Raw genomic sequence first — 18,907 nt, 5'->3', positions numbered from 1 at the left:
ATGTCGCCTGATGATGACTGAAGGGGCCTTAACATGGTGCTTGAAGTAATCAACTATTCCAGATGTTCCCCTGAGTGTTTGCATTTGTTCTGTCCAGGATACTTCCCCTAAACTTTCTGACAATCTAATTCCATTTTGATATACATGTGTCTTCAACTTTCTTTGTGGGGTTTGAATGTTCTCCTTGTGTCTGTGTCGGTTTTCTCTTTGGCTTCAACCTCGATGCAACCCTCAAAGGATAAACAGCTGAGATGATGTAAGGATGGATGGTAAATATACGATTGTGCAGCTTCACTATGACTCAAACATTGTTGCACGTAAAGACACTCAAACACATAAAATATACACTTTTTATTCACTAACAATCCTTGAAAAAGTACAGTGATATGGGTTTGTAATGTAATTCAATCATTGTAAATCTATGAATTGATAAATTGGGATTCTGTAAATTCAGATTTGGTCTCTGGCAGCTCTCTGAGGGAGTGTTCCGTTCGTAAAAAATACAGATTTCCGACACATAAAACTCTTTGAAACATATTATAAAAAGTCTGGTCCCATGTTTCTGAGCACAGGTAACTTAGTGTTGAAATCTTGAAGATGCACAATCATATCCAGCGTCAGGGTTTGCAGGTACAAAGTGCAAGGAAGTGCAACAGGTTCTTATGACGGGAAAAAGGAGGACATCTCTGGCCACTGGATAACTGACTGCCAGTAAATGGAGGTAGTTTGTCACTTTTTGACATAATCACATATCAGAAAGTTCCCAAATCAGTATTGGTGCAACACTGCAACTGTCCACCAACAAACATGTTCACCCCTGACTGTGATTGGACAGTTTCCGTGTCAGTCATCCAGGAGGCGCCCTGACTCCGCCTCCACACTGTCCGTGTACCTGAGGCCCTCCAGATCAGCCGCTAAGAGAACCTCCAGAACAGAGGGCTGAGGGAGTGTGTGAGAAAGACACAATAACTCTACATCTAGTTTGTTGTGGTTGTTATAAAAACTGAATTCTGGCCAAAAATAATAATCTCACCTGTAATCTGGAAAAGATCAGTTGCACGTCTCGTTGTTTGAACTGTCTCAGCACGTCCCTGAGCTCGTTGACCACCGTGTAATCTATGATGCTGACGTGATGGCAGTCCAGGACCACTGAGCGCGGAGGAGACGCTGAGGGAGACAATAAGGGGAGAGAGAAGAGTGGGTAAATGACAGGAAAGAGACGAGGTGATGTGGAAGTGCCTGATACACAAAACCTCACCTTTCAGAGTGTGGGTGTGTATAATGTGGCTGAGATACTCTGTGGCTGGAAAACTTAGTCCACTGCTCAACTCCATCACAAGTGCACCGTGATCAGACACCTGCACGCAATACACACACACTGTTAGCACAAACATGGGTATACATGGACTTTATTACAGCCTATAGAGGCTGTGGTTAATGGAGAAATCGGTTGGGGAGGGGAGAGTAACTCTGACACTTCTGCGACTGGTGACTGGTGATTCAAATGTCCCTGAGTCTCTAATCATCTTTTACACAGATAATCATATTTCTCTGAAATATCTTCATGTGACCGTAAGGTAAAGGAGAGGATTACGCATGATAAAACATGATATCAAAATAATATAAAATGTAATTTTATACAGCAATATCAGTCATTATTGTGGAAAACTGAGAACCTTTTTCCAGCATATCCAATGAGTTAAATTCCTGAAAAACTAAAGCTCATGAATTGAAGCTAAAGTTCTGTAAATGCGATATTGCATCTAATCAGTCTTGATTGGTAATTTGGAAAATAACTCACATTAGCTTCGATATAAAAAAAAAAATACCAACCTTGGAATAAAACGTAATATAAAAATCTTCTAAGCATTTACTGTCCTCTCATGACAAATATCATTACACTTCCAAACCTTCCATTAACCAACACAGTGGATGCAGTGATTTTTTCCCACAGCGTTGAAGAATGAAGTTTAAACCTCATTAACTCAGGTTTTGTTACATGATGAAGTCTGAGAAGTAGATGATGTGAGACTGTGTGGTGTGTTATAAATAATCACAGCAGGAAAATGATTGATTTTACTGTGTAGAAGTTTGTTTGGAGCTCTTGTTGGTTAAAGGCCCAGTTCAGACCTGTTCCTGCCTTAAGTCCAGTTCAGACCTGGTATTGATCAGATCTCACTTCACTGCTTTAAATGCAAATAATCACGCATGTCATTTGTGCTAACAAAGACCAAATGATGTTGTTTTTACCCAGTCTGAGTTTACAGTGTGTCTGATGACAATGTTGGTGTGTGTGTCGCCACGACCAAGTGAGCGAGAGAGAGAGAGAGAGGTAGACAGAAGACAGGAGGGGCTGAGTGAATCTTGAGCAGCTGCTGCGAAGAAAGATTTGACCAATTTAAGAAAAGCATCAGTCATTATGTGTTGGCCAGTGTTGATATTGTGGCCACAAACAAATCAATGTATGGGCGCTGGGAAGAGTAAAATCACATTTCAGTAGCAGGTCAGAAACCTCAGCTGAGTACGCGGTCCTTCATGTTTGGCCCAGGAGTCGGCCAAAGGGGTCAAAGGCAGATCCAGTGCTTCAGGAGCCTACACAATCATTTTGTTAACTGTACTTATATCCAGTGAAGATGTCTTATGAGAAAATGACTATCTCTTGTGCCTTTTGAGACAACAGCACCAAAGTTGTGGAACACCCGACCTACATCAAGGTTTGCTGATTCTGTGGAATCATTTACAAACCACAAACCTGTTTAAAAAGGCGTTCAGGTCACTTAAGTTTACCAGATCTGTCTCTAAATGCATTTTACTGGACACTATATTGATGTTTTGTATTGTGTGTGTTTGTCTTCTGTTTTCACTTTTTGTACGGTGTAAAAGTTTTTTACTTTTTGGGCACTGCAAAGCACATAATAACTCTTGTATGTGAAAAGTGCTTTGTTACTGACTTTACAGAAAACAGTGAGCAAATTAGTGTGCTGCCTTTGAAAGGATTCATGTGTTTCACATTAGAAGCGTCATGCACTCACTCACACACGTTCCTGTGAAGAATATTACTGTACCTTTATCTGGGGTCTGGCCGTGTTGTACAGCAGCAGGACTCCAGATACAGCCACACCTCCGATAATACCGTACTGCACCTGCCAGAAGCTCAACAGGAACGTCACGACAAAAGGCAGCAGGTCCAGCTCTGTGGAGGTCACACGAGCACCCAGACTTCAAATAAACAGACAGATCCACGGAGGCACAAAATTGAGGTAACACCTACTGCGTATCCTCCACATCTTAAGCACGACGTGGTAATCCACCATGGGAGCAACCGCACAGATGATCACAGCAGCCAGAGAAGCTTTGGGGATGTAGTAGAAGGCCGGCATGAGGAACGCCAGAGAGAGCAACACGATCACACCTGCAAAACACCACAGAGGGAAGGTCACATTTACAGGAATTTCTCATTTTCAATCTTAATAAACACACAAACTCAAGAAAAAGAACTCACATAAATACATTCCATAAAATAGATTGCTTTAATGATAATGATTTATAATGGAAGGAATGGGCATTGTCTTTGTGGCAAGAAGAGGTTGGTGTTGAGAGAGAAAACCTAGTTAAGACATCAGGAACTATGTGATGTTTAATGGACCCAGAAAAGCAAAAATGTAAAAGTAAAGCAAGACAAGGTTAAGGCTAGATTAACTCTCTGTGTTCACATGCTGGGCTGTCTCTGTTTAATGTTTCTCTGCTAAAGCCAGGGCCTGATGTTTTCTTTAATCTCCTTCATGACAACAATTAATGGAGGAGACAGGGAAGGGAGGAGTCCATAAGTAACTCAGTAGTCATTAGTGGAGTAGTACATGACGGCTTAGTACTCACAGGTCAGACCACAGCCTGTGAAGTTCTGTGATTGTATCTTTTGTACAGTTTGAATGTTACTATGTTGATCATTTCTGCCCATGGACAGACAGGTGGACAGATAGATAGACCAATGTGATATCACAGACAACCACAAGAGGGTGGAAGAGAGTTTAAGTGAGTGTTGACTCACCGGTGATGATCCCTCCAGCAGGAGAACACACACCAGTCTGGGAGTTCACTGCTGTCCTGGAGGTGAAGAGAAAAATATGACACTGTATATACGTGATAGCGCTCTCTCTCTCTTTCTTTCTCTCACACGCACACACACACACACACACACACACGCACACACGCACACACAAACACATAAACACACAAACTCGCACACACGCACACACACACACACACACACACATGTTCACATACACACACACCTCCCAAAGCTGCCGGTGACAGGGTACACTGACACAAAGGAGCCCATGATGTTGCTCACACCAATTGCCAGCAGCTCCTGGTTGGCATCAATCCTGTCAACCCAGTCTCATCAGAAAACGTACACCACCTACGTTGGTCCACTTGGAAAAACGTAGTATTCTCACAATTTGGCCTCTCAGATTGTGAGATACCTACGTTTTGCATTGGCCTGTGCCCACGTCACGTGACTCTCAAGATCCCGTCTGCGAAAACGAAAACATGGCGGACATTCCTTATATTTTCAGATAAAAATGTCATTTTATAATATAGTTTGGGCATTAAAATACATTCTGACACCATTTCTAGCGAGAAATATGCTCTTTGCTTCCACAATCTTCAGCCAGTTCATGCTTACGATCTATATTTTATTAGTTATCACGAATATTTTTCAGATCTCGCCAGAAAAATCGTAGTCATGTAATGTTTTTATCGTTGCTATGGTGGTTGCTGCGAACGCTGCCATGCCGTAAACCATGTCGTAGCGTGCTGTTTGAATCATCGTCCGTGCGTTGCGTCGTTCAGTGAGCGTGAATGTTATTCACGTTCTTTGATATTAATATTTGATGATAGATTACACCTCTAATTCGAAGGATCTAAGAAGTCCCCGCAACTACATTCATACCGAGGCGAGCCCGAGTGCGCATGCGTGAGCGGATCTGTCATCTTGGACGGCTTAGTATGGCGAGTGCACATTTTTACAGTATATATGCCTAGTGTGTATTTGATAAATTTGATATGGACTGATGATGAACATTAAGATTATTTTTCGTATATCAGTAATACATTTTTTATCTTTATTTTTTTCTTATAACTTTGTATTTGTATTTCTGCTATGTAAAGAGTTGTTTGTACATACTGTTAATCTTCATGTGCTCTGTAATAGCGATAAATAAAAACAAATCTGCTGTCTACTTGAATTTAATTTTTTTTATTTTGTATTACTGTATAGAGATGATAGACATACTGTATAAGGCAAGGGCTAAATCAATTATATAATTTATATATAAAATTCAGCAAACAATTCCAGCAGCAAATGTTTTCAGCAGTTCACACAATCACACAAGGCGTTGGGGTTTGAAGGGTTTTTAATGTACCATACATACAAAACAAATTTGACTACATTCCTAAAATATAAATTAACAGTAAGCTAAAGAAACAGCAAGATAGTCTTTTCAATTAAACAAATACAAATAATAGTAATATTACATTATTAATATATACTGTATATATATTGTATATACAGTATATATACTGTATATATATATTGACATGCTCTGTTGTAATACATCTATCTATCTATCTATATATGTGTATATATATATATATGTGTATATATATGTGTATATATATATGTATATATATAAGTAATATTAACAAAAACTTCTTGAAAAATAAATACTTAATATTGAACCTTTTATGTCACATTTGTGTGTGTGTATGCGTTTTGTGTATATTCATGTTGTGTGTATGTATGTCAACTCCCGGTGTTCTCCTTTGGCACACACTGCAAGCGCCACGTCTTCCCACTGTAATTAACCAAGAATTTTTTTTACATTTGCATTGAATGGAATTCAAAACTTGACAAGGAAGAAGGGCAACGAGACACAGCGAGCTATAAATGCCATACGCATTTAACACACAGTAAGCTGATTAGTGTAAATGACCTGATTATTGTAATAATCAATTGTCAAGACAATAGTTTATACTTATTTATACTTTTAAAAATATTTTTCAAATAAATAAATAGCACCACATTAGCAGCAACAATTTACATAAAAGTAAAGAAATGCATAATGTTATATAAGAAAAACGAACGATATATAATACTAATTTCTTAATTGTAATATTGCAGTAAACATTAAGTAATTTTAGGGACAATCAAATCCAATTAAGAGACATTCTACATATCACATGGAACAGGGCTCCCGCTCCACCAATTCCATTACGTTCCCCTGAAACACATTAAAACATGTTTATCATTAAAAGCAAACCTATGGTCAGATGACTTTACAGTTTGAAGTTGTGGTGATTGTAAATCCAGTTAGTATCTCTGTAGTACAACATTTTTTTGTATATTACAACTAAGTTTTTTGACCTCAAATTACAACAAATAAAACCTTCAGCCTTTTGCTTTTCAGTACCTTCTTCACCGGGTAATACTTCTCTCCTCCAGTGATTGAATGGTTGCTTCTGAAAGAACAAAACAAGAGTACACTTACTCTCAATCTGACCTCATATATATTAATATTAGCATTGTTGCACAATTTGATAATCAATTGTCAGTGAACATCCTAATACTCCTACCAGAGCTATGCATTTAGCACATGCATCATGGAGATCATGGGAACCTACTGGAAATGCTAAAAAACTGGGTGTGTCAATCTAGGCCTGCAACAACTATCGATTAACAGTCGACTTCCACTCCAACAAAAACAATTAGTGTTTGGGGTTCCACAGGGTTCCTTCCTGTGCAATTTTAACTTTACATGATTCCCCTTGGCTTTATCATCAGCAAAAATAACATGATTACGTTGATGACCAGCAACATTTCATCTCATTATCCGCTGATGACTTCAAACCCATTAACTGTTCAGCTGGTTGGAAAAAAATGACCACTAGATGGCAGCAAACCTTATTTGGCTTTAGAACAGGGAAAAAAACAGATCATGCTTATGGGTTTTAAATCATAGACACTAGGGCTGTACAAGATATCTAAAAATTACGGTCATCGTGATATCAACATGGGCGATATACATATCACAAAAGACTGCTTGGACTGCGATAAATGGTGTTCAATGTGCCCTGTATTCACGCTCTGCATGTCAATATATTTGGCCAATTAGATGGAGCCCTGCTGCCCTAGATAATAAATTAAAGATATTCAGTTCATTGTGCGCCGGCTCTGTCAAATTTCGTACTGCCTCCTTAAAAAATTGTGTACAGTGGAAATTGCTAGTAATCACGCTTGTCCCAGGCAAAATTGATGTCTATAAACAGATGATTATATAAAAGAATTGCACAGCTTCTTTAATATAGTCCCAGAATCTGAGGGAAAGGTAACGGCGCACAAACACAGACTCCGCTGCTCACTTTTCTCACTTTTGTCGCCCTACGACACATGTTTGTGAGTCCAAATCCACTAAAAATATGTGAAAAGATAAAAAATCTAAAGAGTAAACATGAATGGTGAGCTCAGTTTTAGGGATCATATCCATTCACACACTCATATATATATATATGAATATAATACTCCAATTTATTACCACAATATCACAACTCTAGCAAAACAAATTGCCATTTACATAATGTGATGTAGTGTCATGGCAATTGTAGAAACAAAGTTCACAAACATCAGTCATCTTTAGGAAGATTTCAAAGGTTAGTTACTCTGACCTACATGTATGTATTATTTACTTGTGTAACACCTTAGTAAAAATACAACGTTATTGTGTTCGTTTTCTAAAAATGTCACCACAACTTACCCTGATTCAACATGGCACTGGGAGGCTGCATGTCAGGACTGGTGGAGGGTTGGTTGAGAGGACAAGCGGTCAGTTGGCTGATGGGTGGCTGGTTGTCAGGGATGATGGAGGGTTGGTGAGTGGAGGGATGCTGGTTACTCCAACCTCAATAGAACAAAAACACATTAATATCAGAGTAATGTTTTGTGGTGCAACCTAGCATATTCATTATTTTCAATATATATAAATAAAATACATCCATACAACTTAATTTGATCTATGCTTTAAATGTGGTGTTTATGACTTTTTGCAGTAGACTGAGCTATATGTTGAGATTTCACATTCAAGTTAGTATACACATACACACTATACTATACTATACGTTTCACACCAAACTGAAACGTTAGGAACCAATATAAACTCTGCTCCATGGTAATTATTAACAAATGCCTAATACTTTTCAATATTGAAATAGTAAAATTCATCATTGCTCGTCCCATACCTGTCCAGGAGCATCAGCTGTTGTGGAGAGTGTCAGGATTCCCGCGATGATGACAATACCCGCCCCCTACTCTGGTTCTGATTGGCTAACCCCTGACCCTAACTCTGACGGTCCTCATTCCTAAACACCAATACATAGCTCTGGCGCCAATAAGGATTACTAGCCAATCAGAGGGAGAGTAGGGCGGGTCGTCATCCCCCCCCCCCTCTGCCACCACCACCACCATCCCTAACTTGCAGCCACCCCTCCCCCACACATACTGTGCACATACTCTCTGGACTACTTATTTATTCTCTCACAACAATATTTATACATGTGTCCATATATTATGTCCATATACTTACACCAATACTCTTCTGCATGATATATTTTGAATACTTCTGAAAAAAATGTATGTTCTCATACTGTATGTATCTTAGTGTATTCATTTTCTACTTTCACTACCAATGACATTGACTCTGTATAAATCTATGGTATCCATCTGACTTGATACATATATCTGCATTCAATTTGGGCAAGTGTAGACCTAATTTTCCTTGTGAAACACTTTTCATATCACAGTCTTCCCTTTGATTTTTAACATTGCTACTCCCTTCCCCTAGACCCCAATGCAGCATGGTCCCTGATTTTCAGGATTACAGTATAGAGTACCTAGTGGGTGCATGTTTTAAGAGGACCCAAATATGAACTACTAAGACATCACATTATGTTTCTCTTGAGCTCATGGAAATGACCTTCACCTTCCACCTACTGTCACCTGAACCATACCGTACTGGGTGTGATTTGAGGTTTTGACTGTTCATACCTGGAGTATATATCTTAACTCCAAGTGGTGGGACAGCCTCACACTTGGATGCAAACCAATTTTAGAACATATTTGCTTATACTGGAGATCTTTTAAAGTAATGTCCCAGAAATGATTTCTGATAGAAACCCCTGCCTCATTCATTGTAGTAGTAATGTGTTTGAATAAGTCAGGCTGCCGCTTACCAGCTACTGATTTAAAGTGAAACATCTATTGCTATACTGTGTTCATTTCTTTGGTGTTAAGAATGTTTCTCATATGACCTTATCAGATTGCATTGTGAAACATCTGGGTCACCTAATTTTAGTGTAAACAAGAGGGTGGACTCTGACTTATGACTGGATGTATTTAGCACTGATACACAAGCTTGATGTTACACATCTTAAACAATATGATATGGGCGCCACTTAGACAACCAGACCTGTGTGCTTTGCTGTGACTATAAATGACTGAAACCTCAGATAAAGAAAGTAATTTTCTGACTTCAGTAGCTGAGGTACTCTCTACAGAATGTAATGTGCCCATTCTACTTCAAATCCATTTGATCCTTTTGTGTGTTTATTTTGCTTAAAGCAGAGCATTCACTGCTTTAACTCAATCAGCATCTTATCTGACAATCACATGGTGTAGAAGTGCAAGGAAATCCCAATATGTTATGATCAATGTCATTTATTATGCACAAAAATTACATTAAAGTAGTTGCTGGAAATGATATCAACAATTCTCATGCAAAAAAATACAAAAATAGTGTTCGGGAGAGGGGGTTTCAGAGGGAGGGGGCAGCTATGGAGAAAGTTCTGTCACTCCAGGTTTGCTGCTTGGTGTGATGGAGACAGGAGGTTAGCATCAGGAGCGGAGGCTGCAGGAGGGAGTGTGGAGCTGGAGCACAGTGGTACAGCTTCACTTGAGAAGAACTGAAGGACACGAACAAACCATAGTGTTAAATTCTGAAGATGGTTCCCTCTGATTGTTTTTTTTTTAATGATAAACGTCAGACAGGCCGCTAAAAACTAAATATGCTAAAGCTAACAGCTACCTTCCTAAGGCTGCCAGGGAGTAGCAACAGTAGCAGTGCAGCAACAGAGTTATTCACACGTTTACCTAATCACAGCACTCGCAGTTCTTGAGCAGTGAAGAAGTAACTCCATGTTTTCCTCTTCAGAGGAGGAGTCATCCAAAGACATTGTTGCCATTCCAGAATATGTCGGACCCGCTGCAGCCTGCTGAGCTTGAACTTTGTGCAATCTTCTCTTGAGCACGCAGAGTAGACCCTCATGTCCCGTCTCCGTAAATGCCTCAGTACTGCCTGAGAATATATGATAAAAAACAAAACGTTTTAATAGTGCGTTTGTGTGTATGTATATATACACACATACAAGGCTTTCTTTTCTACAGAAATCTTTTTCCTGAGTTGATGTCTCTGCTTATTGCCATCTAGAATGTGAAACCAAACACTAACATTTTAATGCCTCTGCAATAGCCAGTGGCCGGAGGCATAACTGTATGTTTTCGGGTTGTCCATCTGACTATTTGCCTTGAAGTCAAAGGTCAAGGCCACAATGACCTCATCTTATGGTTTCAGTTGTCAAGAGGTTACAGTGACATTTACAGAAACTGCACTGGTTAGCGGAGTCATACAACCGCAGTGCGGTAATTCTAGTTTTGTTTTTTTTAATAAATGGGTTAGCTATTTTACAATCTACAAATAGTAATCAATACATTTTGTCACAGTATGTTACACAAAGAAATTGGCTTTAAAGTTGGCATCTTGTTGTCTCACCAGCCTGACGATACAGCTGAAATCTTTGCTGATTAATGCTCAAATAGAGTCCTCAATGGCGTTCTGCAAGTCATTTTGATTGGTTGGTCCTTGTGAAGAGGAGAATAAAATGAATTAGTGCCAATATCAGTTTACAATCAAACCTTTTTGTGTAGACCTTGTGTAAACGGAGTCAAAGGACATTGTGCAACAATGACATACATTTTTTCCACAGTACCTGTCGCCCACTGCTGAACATCTGACACCCATTACTGGACTGTGTCTTCCTGTAGAGTGGTGATGTTCTCAAGGTCCTTTGCACAGTCTGTCAAAACAAAATCAGAGTTACAAAATGTTAATGCTGCACAACCCTTTGCAGATACGGCTAGTATTTGCACACCACATCGGAGCAAAACAAAACTGCAGTCTGTGAAGCAAGCAGTTTTTGTAGATATAAGGGAAGTGCAAATATTTCTGCACGGAACATATTCAGTCCCTTAAGCAAAAAAACAATGGCCGACAGCAACCTCAGCGCCTTCGTCTACTTACAGACTAGTTTGCGGAGTCTCGTGCTGCCGCCCACTGACCGATACATCGCTCTTTTCTAAAACTAATGAAGGCAAATTCACACATGTAGACAGAAATAAACAGCATAAATTAAAAAGGTGTAAATATTGCTAACATGATGTTTGATGGGGTCATCATTATACATAACAGAGGAAAACTTTGCACATCTATTTCGTGAGACAGGCGACAGGTGCGTAGGAGAAGGATGAATTCAGAAGGTGGTGGGGTTTTTGTTTTCTACTTTCCAAACATCATTATTCATAAAAAAATTTGGTAGGGTACAAGAAAACGTTGCGTCGTAAAATAAGGGACAATGTAATATAACTTTACGTGTTTTGTCGTCTCATGGATGTAGTCAACCAAGGAAGACACCTCAGAATCCTTGGCCAGAACAACAAAAAAAATCAATCAAGTCTCAAACATATAAAAATATATACATATTTACAAATGTACTGTTTATGGCACTCTAAATTTTTTACCCTGGTTGGCTCTTAAAGCCGTATAGTTTACGGATCCCATCCACTGCAAAAGCCAACATGGAGGGTGTGCACGCAGGGCACTGAATGCTGCACCTGAGACAGCCTCTCAACTTCAAATTTGGCATAGGTCTATTCCAGTAATGCATTCTGCATGGTATCCCCACATATCTTAATCTGCTAGAAAAAGACAAAAATCCAATACTATATTATAGTAAATATATGGGAAACATATTGCAAGCAGTGGGTAATTACTTCCATTTTATAGTCACCGACCTAAGACTTTTGTGCGATGTTCAGGCATGCTAACAAAAGCTTGCCGTGACATTCCCAGAGCCGCAATCTTGAGATCCTCATATTTAGTGAACCAATCCACTGCATACAAGCTTTTAAAATTGACTGTTGCTGGCCAGTACCCACTTTCAACTAGATCAGCAATGTCCACTGAAAAAGTCTTTGAGTGTATCGCCCTGAAATTCAAAGACAAAAAGCAATTATTTCAATGCACAAGCAATCTTAAATGACATTACTGCATACATTTTTTTCCCCAAAAAACATTTAGATTCCTTCCAATCAAATTTACTTGCCTTCCTGTGGAAAAAGTTGTTTTCCCAGTTGAACAATCACAGCAGGGAAGCATGCTTGGTCAAAAAAACAACCATTCTAGGAAGCAAGGGAAAAATAATTTGATGTACTAAATTCCAGTAACATCAACGTTAATCAGCGGAGGTATTCTTTCAGTGTGATATTAACTTATATTTCACCCAGCGTACTTTGGGGATTTAATAAAAAATTCTATTTAGTATATTATATAAAATGGTGTTTGTGGTATGTAACTTAAAAGTACCTCTTTAAGGGTAGGAGAATTTCTCTCCCTCATCTTCCTCGATGTATGTGGATGGTGGCAGTGGCCTAAACTCGGCTTGTTTCTCTCCAGGTCTCCTTTTTGGGAGAGGCTGCCCTTCCTGTTCCTCATCAAGCAAAACAAACTGTTCGGTCCCAGTTTTTGACGTTGCTGAAACTCCTGCAGCTTCACTTGGATCCTCCTTGATTAAAAAACAGAACATACCAATTGTTACTTAAAATGTATCGCAACGCCCTAACATCTTGTTTTGAAAACATTATTGTCATATTGCATACTATAAATTAAACCAAATGTCCGTAGGACACATCAGCTGTCCTACGCGCGGAGCGAACACGCTCGACCATGTTTACACTCCCTTCCGGGATGCGTATAAGGCCCTCCCCCGCCCCCCATTCGGCAAATCGGATCACGTCTCAGTTCTGCTGCTGCCTTCCTATAGGCAGAAACTCAAACGTGACAGACCGGTGACTCGGACCATTCAGCGGTGGACCGACCAATCAGACTCGGCTCTACGGGACTGCTTCAGCATTACGGAGTGGTGCGTGTTCCAGGATGACAACATCAACACGTACACGGACGCGGTCATCTGCTACATCAGCAAATGCATCGATGACGTCGTACCCAGGATTACTGTACGAACATTCCCAAACCAGAAGCCCTGGATTAATGGTGACGTCCATGCAAAACTCAAAGCACGGACTGATGCCTACATCTCAGGGGATCTGGAGGAGTACAGGAAGTCCAGGTACGCGCTCCGGAGTGCTATTAGCAGTGCCAAGAGACTTTACAGGGACAAGGTGGAGTCTCACTACAAGGGCTCCAACACAAGGAACATGTGGGCTGGACTCAAAACCATCTCTGACTACAAAGCAAAGACCAGCAGTGCGGATGTAGTGTCTGCATCTCTCCCAGAGGATCTGAACACCTTTTATGCACGCTTTGAGAGCAACTCCCCGGCTGTGGAGATGCAAGAGGCCCAGGAGGACCGCTGCCCCCCAGTAATATCCAGGGCAGATGTGTGGAGATCACTTAACCGGATCAACACACGCAAGGCACTTGGACCTGATGGCATTCCTGGCCGAGCTCTCAAGGTGTGTGCAGATCAGCTGGCAGATGTTTTCACAGACATTTTCAACCTGTCACTGCTCCAGTCTGTAGTCCCCGCATGTTTCAAGGAGACCATCATTGTCCCTGTTCCCAAAAAAACAAAAATCCTCTGCCTGAACGACTACCGCCCAGTAGCACTCACTTCCACCATCATGAAGTGTTTTGAGCGGCTAGTCAAACCATTCATCACCTCCTCCCTCCCTGACTCTCTGGACCCTCTTCAGTTTGCCTACAGGCCAAATAGGTCGACTGCAGATGCCATCTCCCTCACCCTTCACACTGCCCTCTCCCACCTGGACCAGAGGGACACATATGTGAGAATGCTGTTCATTGACTACAGTTCAGCATTCAATACCATCGTGCCCCTGAAGCTCGTCACCAAGCTCAGAGACCTTGGGCTCAACATCGCCCTCCGTGACTGGATTCTGAACTTCCTGACGGGCAGACCACAGGCGGTGCGGATAGGCAGCACCACATCCTCCACCCTGACTCTAAACACCGGTGCCCCCCAGGGCTGTGTGCTCAGTCCTCTCCTGTACTCCCTGTTCACACATGACTGCGTGGCCACCCACAGCTCCAACACCATCATTAAGTTTGCTGATGACACGACCGTCATAGGCCTGATCACCGGCGACGATGAGAAGGCCTACAGAGAGGAGGTCAGAGCCCTGACATCTTGGTGCCAGGACAACAACCTCCATCTCAACGTCGGCAAAACGAAGGAGCTGATCGTGGACTACAGGAAGAGACAAGGAGTAGAACACGCCCCCCTCTCCATCAACGGGACTACGGTGGAGCGAGTCAGCAGCTTCAGGTTCCTCGGGGTCCACATCAGTGATGACCTGACCTGGACCAACCACACAGACTCCATCAGGAAGACGGCCAGACAGCGGCTCTTCTTCCTCCGCAGGCTGCGGAGGCTCAACATGGATGCCAGGATTCTCTGCAACTTCTACAGGTGCACCATAGAGAGCATCCTGACTGGCTGCATCACCGCCTGGTACGGCAGCTGCACCGCCCTCAACCGTAAGGCTTTACAGAGGGTGGTGAAGTCTGCCCAGCACATCACCAGGACGGAGCTACCATCCATGGAGGACCTCTACACCCAGCGGTGTAGGAAGAAGGCCAACAGGATCATTAAAGATCCCTATCACCCCAGCCATAAACTGTTCTGCCTGCTGCCGTCTGGCCGACAGTACCGCAGCATCCGGGCCCGCACCACCAGGCTCAGAGACAGTTTCATCCCCCAGGCCATAAGACTTTTAAACTCCTCCAATCTGTCATAACTCTGCACCTTAGCATATTTGCACTATTGCATATTTGCACTATTGCACACACTTGCACTATTGTTTTTCTTTTTTCTTTGGGTGTATATATATATTTTAGATATGTATATTTTATTTTAAATTTTAAATTTTGATTGAGCATTGTTATAAGAGAGCCTGTGACCCAAGCATTTCATTGCAAGCGACTGCTTAATGTTATCGTTGTGCATATGACAATAAACTCTTGAATCTTGAAATTGATCTGATATTGTGGAGTAATGGTAGACAAATACATCCCTTGTTAATCTAGAGCATTCATAAATCAAAGTTCAATCATAAACCATCCTTAATTTCAAAGACGAAATCAAACTATCACACTCCAAAAATAGGGAAACTCTCAAAACTTAGAATGAATGTATAGTGAAGGTCCCACAATGGGCCTTTCACCCTGCACCCTACACTGTATCATGTAAAACTATTTTATGGGCTGATTCGTGGTTTCTGTTAGTTTCCTTATACCATTACATTATCTGTTTATGTTTATATTTATATTGTAGCGTCCCACAATGATGAGCTAAGCGTCTTGAACTGGTCTCACCAACCATGTATTCACATCCCAGGTAACACAGGCTACAATGGGCCGTAGCCTGTGGCAAAACAATAGAATATTAGCAAATGAATAGCATCCATTGTCTGTATCGACAGACTCCACAAACGCTGTCTCAGCACTCGGACTGTAAACCCAGATCGTTACAATATTTAAAAACAAAACAAAATAAACTACTTACCTGACAGAAGGATTATAACATCGTCGTCTTCCAAGCGCTCCATGTTTATGACGTAGCTTTGTGTTAAATGGACCGGAAAGTTAAAAAAAACATTATTTACGACAGATCCGCTCACGCATGCGCAATCGGGCCCGCCTCGGTATGAATGTAGTTGTGGGGACTTCTTAGATCCTTCGAATTAGAGGTGTAATCTATCATCAAATATTAATATCAAATAACGTGAATAACATTCACGCTCACTGAACGACGCAACGCACGGACGATGATTCAAACAGCACGCTACGACGTGGTTTACGGCATGGCAGCGTTCACAGCAACCACCATAGCAACGATAAAAACGTTACATTACTACGATTTTTCTGGTGAGATCTGAAAAATATTCATGATAACTAATAAAATATAGATCGTAAGCATGAACTGGCTGAAGATTGTGGAAGCAAAGAGCATATTTCTTGCTAGAAATGGTGTCAGAATGTATTTTAATGCCCAAACTATATTATAAAATTACATTTTTATCTGAAAATATAAGGAATGTCCGCCATGTTTTCGTTTTCGCAGACGGGATCTTGAGAGTCACAATGGGCAGACAAAAACGTAGGCATCTCACAATCTGAGAGGCCAAATTGTGAGAATACTACGTTTTTCCAAGTGGACCAACGTAGGTGGTGTACGTTTTCTGATGAGACTGGGTTGATCCTGTAGTCGTTCTGACTGGCTGAGGACAAACAGGAAGCTCAAATCAGCCGACAGTTTGATCAAACACTCGTTTTTCAGCTGCCTGAATTCTAGTGCGAGTACAAGGTGTAGAAAAGTGCTGTAATAATAATGCATTTCATTTTGATTCATGTTGTCATGTTGAAAGAGCGGAAAAATATGCAGCATGCTACAATGCTAAATGCTAACCCGCTGACGTTCAGCAATTCTCCTGAATCATTATTGGATAAATTTGTTGTTCATATTCCAAAACTGAAAAAAAAAATGTAAAAGCTTGAAATCTAATAAAAGGTATTTAAATCGTCAGAGTAAAGTCTAACATAATGTTTTGAAAAAGAAATTCAACTCTCTTCAAACAGTATTTTGTATTTTAAGTATTCGTTCTTTTAAACTGCAGCATTCTCTGTCAATGCTGCTCTGAAGTGTGGTGCATGGATGTTGGTTCTGAAACTTTAGTTTTGAAAGGCTGCACGTTGTGTACCAGGTAATTCAGAGTGGGAAACACTGAAAAAGAGCGCTGCAGCTCTGAAAAAGGAAAACTCGTGTCCTCGTATAATTATTTCCAGCCAATCAAAACATTATGCAACGATTCAAAACTTAGTTTCAATCATGCAAAACAAAAACAAAAAAGCAGATTTCAACCTTTCAACCACAGATTTTCAACCTGTGTTTCCTGTAAATCATTGGATCCACACTGAAAACACGACTTATAATTCCACTTACCAAAAGCTTTGGCAATAGCGATGCTCTCCAACAAACCCATGAGGGGAATCACAGCGAGCCCTCCTCCAAAATCCTGCACCAAAATAAACATAGAGAAAAAAATGGCTGCTCAGCTGTATTTCTTGAAAACTTGAAAGTGACTTTACTGACTCAATCCTGGTACTGTCACATGCTGTTTACCTCTACGATCTCTCCAAAGGAGACGACGGTGCCGTTGGCTGTAGTGTCTGAGGTGGGTGGGGGCCTGAATGGCGGGAGCCCCTGGAAGGTTTCCCCAGTGATTGTGAACACGTGATAACCGTATGCATCCCACGAAAACACTATGATGGAGGCAGCCACGACCACCAGAGCATTACGCACTGAGCGAGACCGATAAGAAGGAGGACAAACAGAAGGCATAGTGGACTGATTAATATGTTATCCTCTGTAAAAGTGATACATCACACAAACACACTCATGCAGGCCCTCACTTGTAGCAACAGCCCACACTAGTTTCCTGGAGAGTCTGGCATAGCGGGGCGCGTCGTCAGAGCCCAAACCCGTCTTCATGAACATCAACATGACCAGCAGTGTAAGACACAGCAGACCCAGGACCACGTCTCCGATCCTGGCCTCTGGGATCTTGGAGAAGGTGTAGTAAACCTCCAGTAGCTACATCTTATGGGGCAACTGTGACAGTCCATGAAATACCCACCAAAAGTTGTTTTTTTCATCAATAAACTTCTCAAATTCTCAAATTCTGGCCTTGGCTGTCTCCTCCAGTTTATTTTGGGCACATATGGGAATGTCTCCAGCACAGCTCTGTTGATCAGAGGGGGGATATCCTATGACGTGGTCACACAGCATTTTATAGTGTTTGAAACACCTTCTGTGGACACATCAAGACCACCAATATTTGGCATCAACAGGTCCCACTATCTACACCATAGGCCTTCTTCCTCTGTGGGCATGGGGTCACAGTACCCACAGGAACACCACCAGTTTCCAAAGTTCCACAGCCGTGCAGCAGCTCATTGTCCCTCCGCTGCTGGTTGCCTCTCTCTTTCTCGTCTTCGTCCATATACGCTGACTCAAACAAGTGTGGATGACCATCAGTGTCATTGACATTGTCTAAATCAGAAAAGGCCACAATAGTTCCTCTCATAGCAAAATCCAAACTCCTCTCTCCAACTCTCTTACTCTCACTCATGTTTCCACCTCCATCTTCCTGCAACAACGTAAGTCTCGTGAGGCTTGAGAGTGAGAATTCCTGTTAAGTGAGACATGTATAATGTTGCCACGCTCTTAACAAAGACCCTGGATAATAATTTGAGCCTTTTATTGGGGAAGAAAAACACCTTTAGTGCATATTTCCTGGACTGTTACAGTTGCCCCATAAAATTGCATCGTAGCCACTGCTGCCATGTCCTGGCTGCCAGCAGAAACGATCTACTGTTCCATTCATTTACACACACAGTTATAAACACAGGGATCAGGTTGAAAAATACTGGAATTCACCTAAAAACTAGAACTTTAGGGTTAGTCGTAAGATGTGACTTGTGGT

The 18,907-nt window shown here is 41.2% G+C and overlaps 1 protein-coding gene and 2 long non-coding RNA genes across 3 annotated transcripts in view; 1 reads left to right on the top strand and 2 right to left on the bottom strand.

Annotated features, from left to right (window-relative positions):
- The window catches only part of LOC117768485 (deleted in malignant brain tumors 1 protein-like), a 119,500-nt gene that overhangs the window by 81,212 nt on the left and 19,381 nt on the right, over positions 1 to 18,907 (bottom strand). The window lies entirely within an intron of this gene.
- On the bottom strand, positions 1,287 to 13,685 carry LOC117769411. Its single transcript, XR_004615216.1, has 3 exons — positions 13,071 to 13,685; positions 7,953 to 7,958; positions 1,287 to 1,297 (listed from the first exon to the last, which is right to left on the bottom strand). It is a non-coding gene; the product is annotated as an uncharacterized LOC117769411 (long non-coding RNA).
- On the top strand, positions 2,784 to 9,797 carry LOC117769452. The gene is made up of 3 exons (XR_004615236.1): positions 2,784 to 2,794; positions 8,937 to 8,942; positions 9,226 to 9,797. It is a non-coding gene; the product is annotated as an uncharacterized LOC117769452 (long non-coding RNA).

This window comes from Hippoglossus hippoglossus, chromosome 1 (genome assembly GCF_009819705.1).
Source record: "Hippoglossus hippoglossus isolate fHipHip1 chromosome 1, fHipHip1.pri, whole genome shotgun sequence".
Lineage (NCBI taxonomy): Eukaryota > Metazoa > Chordata > Actinopteri > Pleuronectiformes > Pleuronectidae > Hippoglossus > Hippoglossus hippoglossus.
Note: the sequence above shows the minus strand (reverse complement) of the source record. Positions and strands in the feature narration are given on the sequence as shown.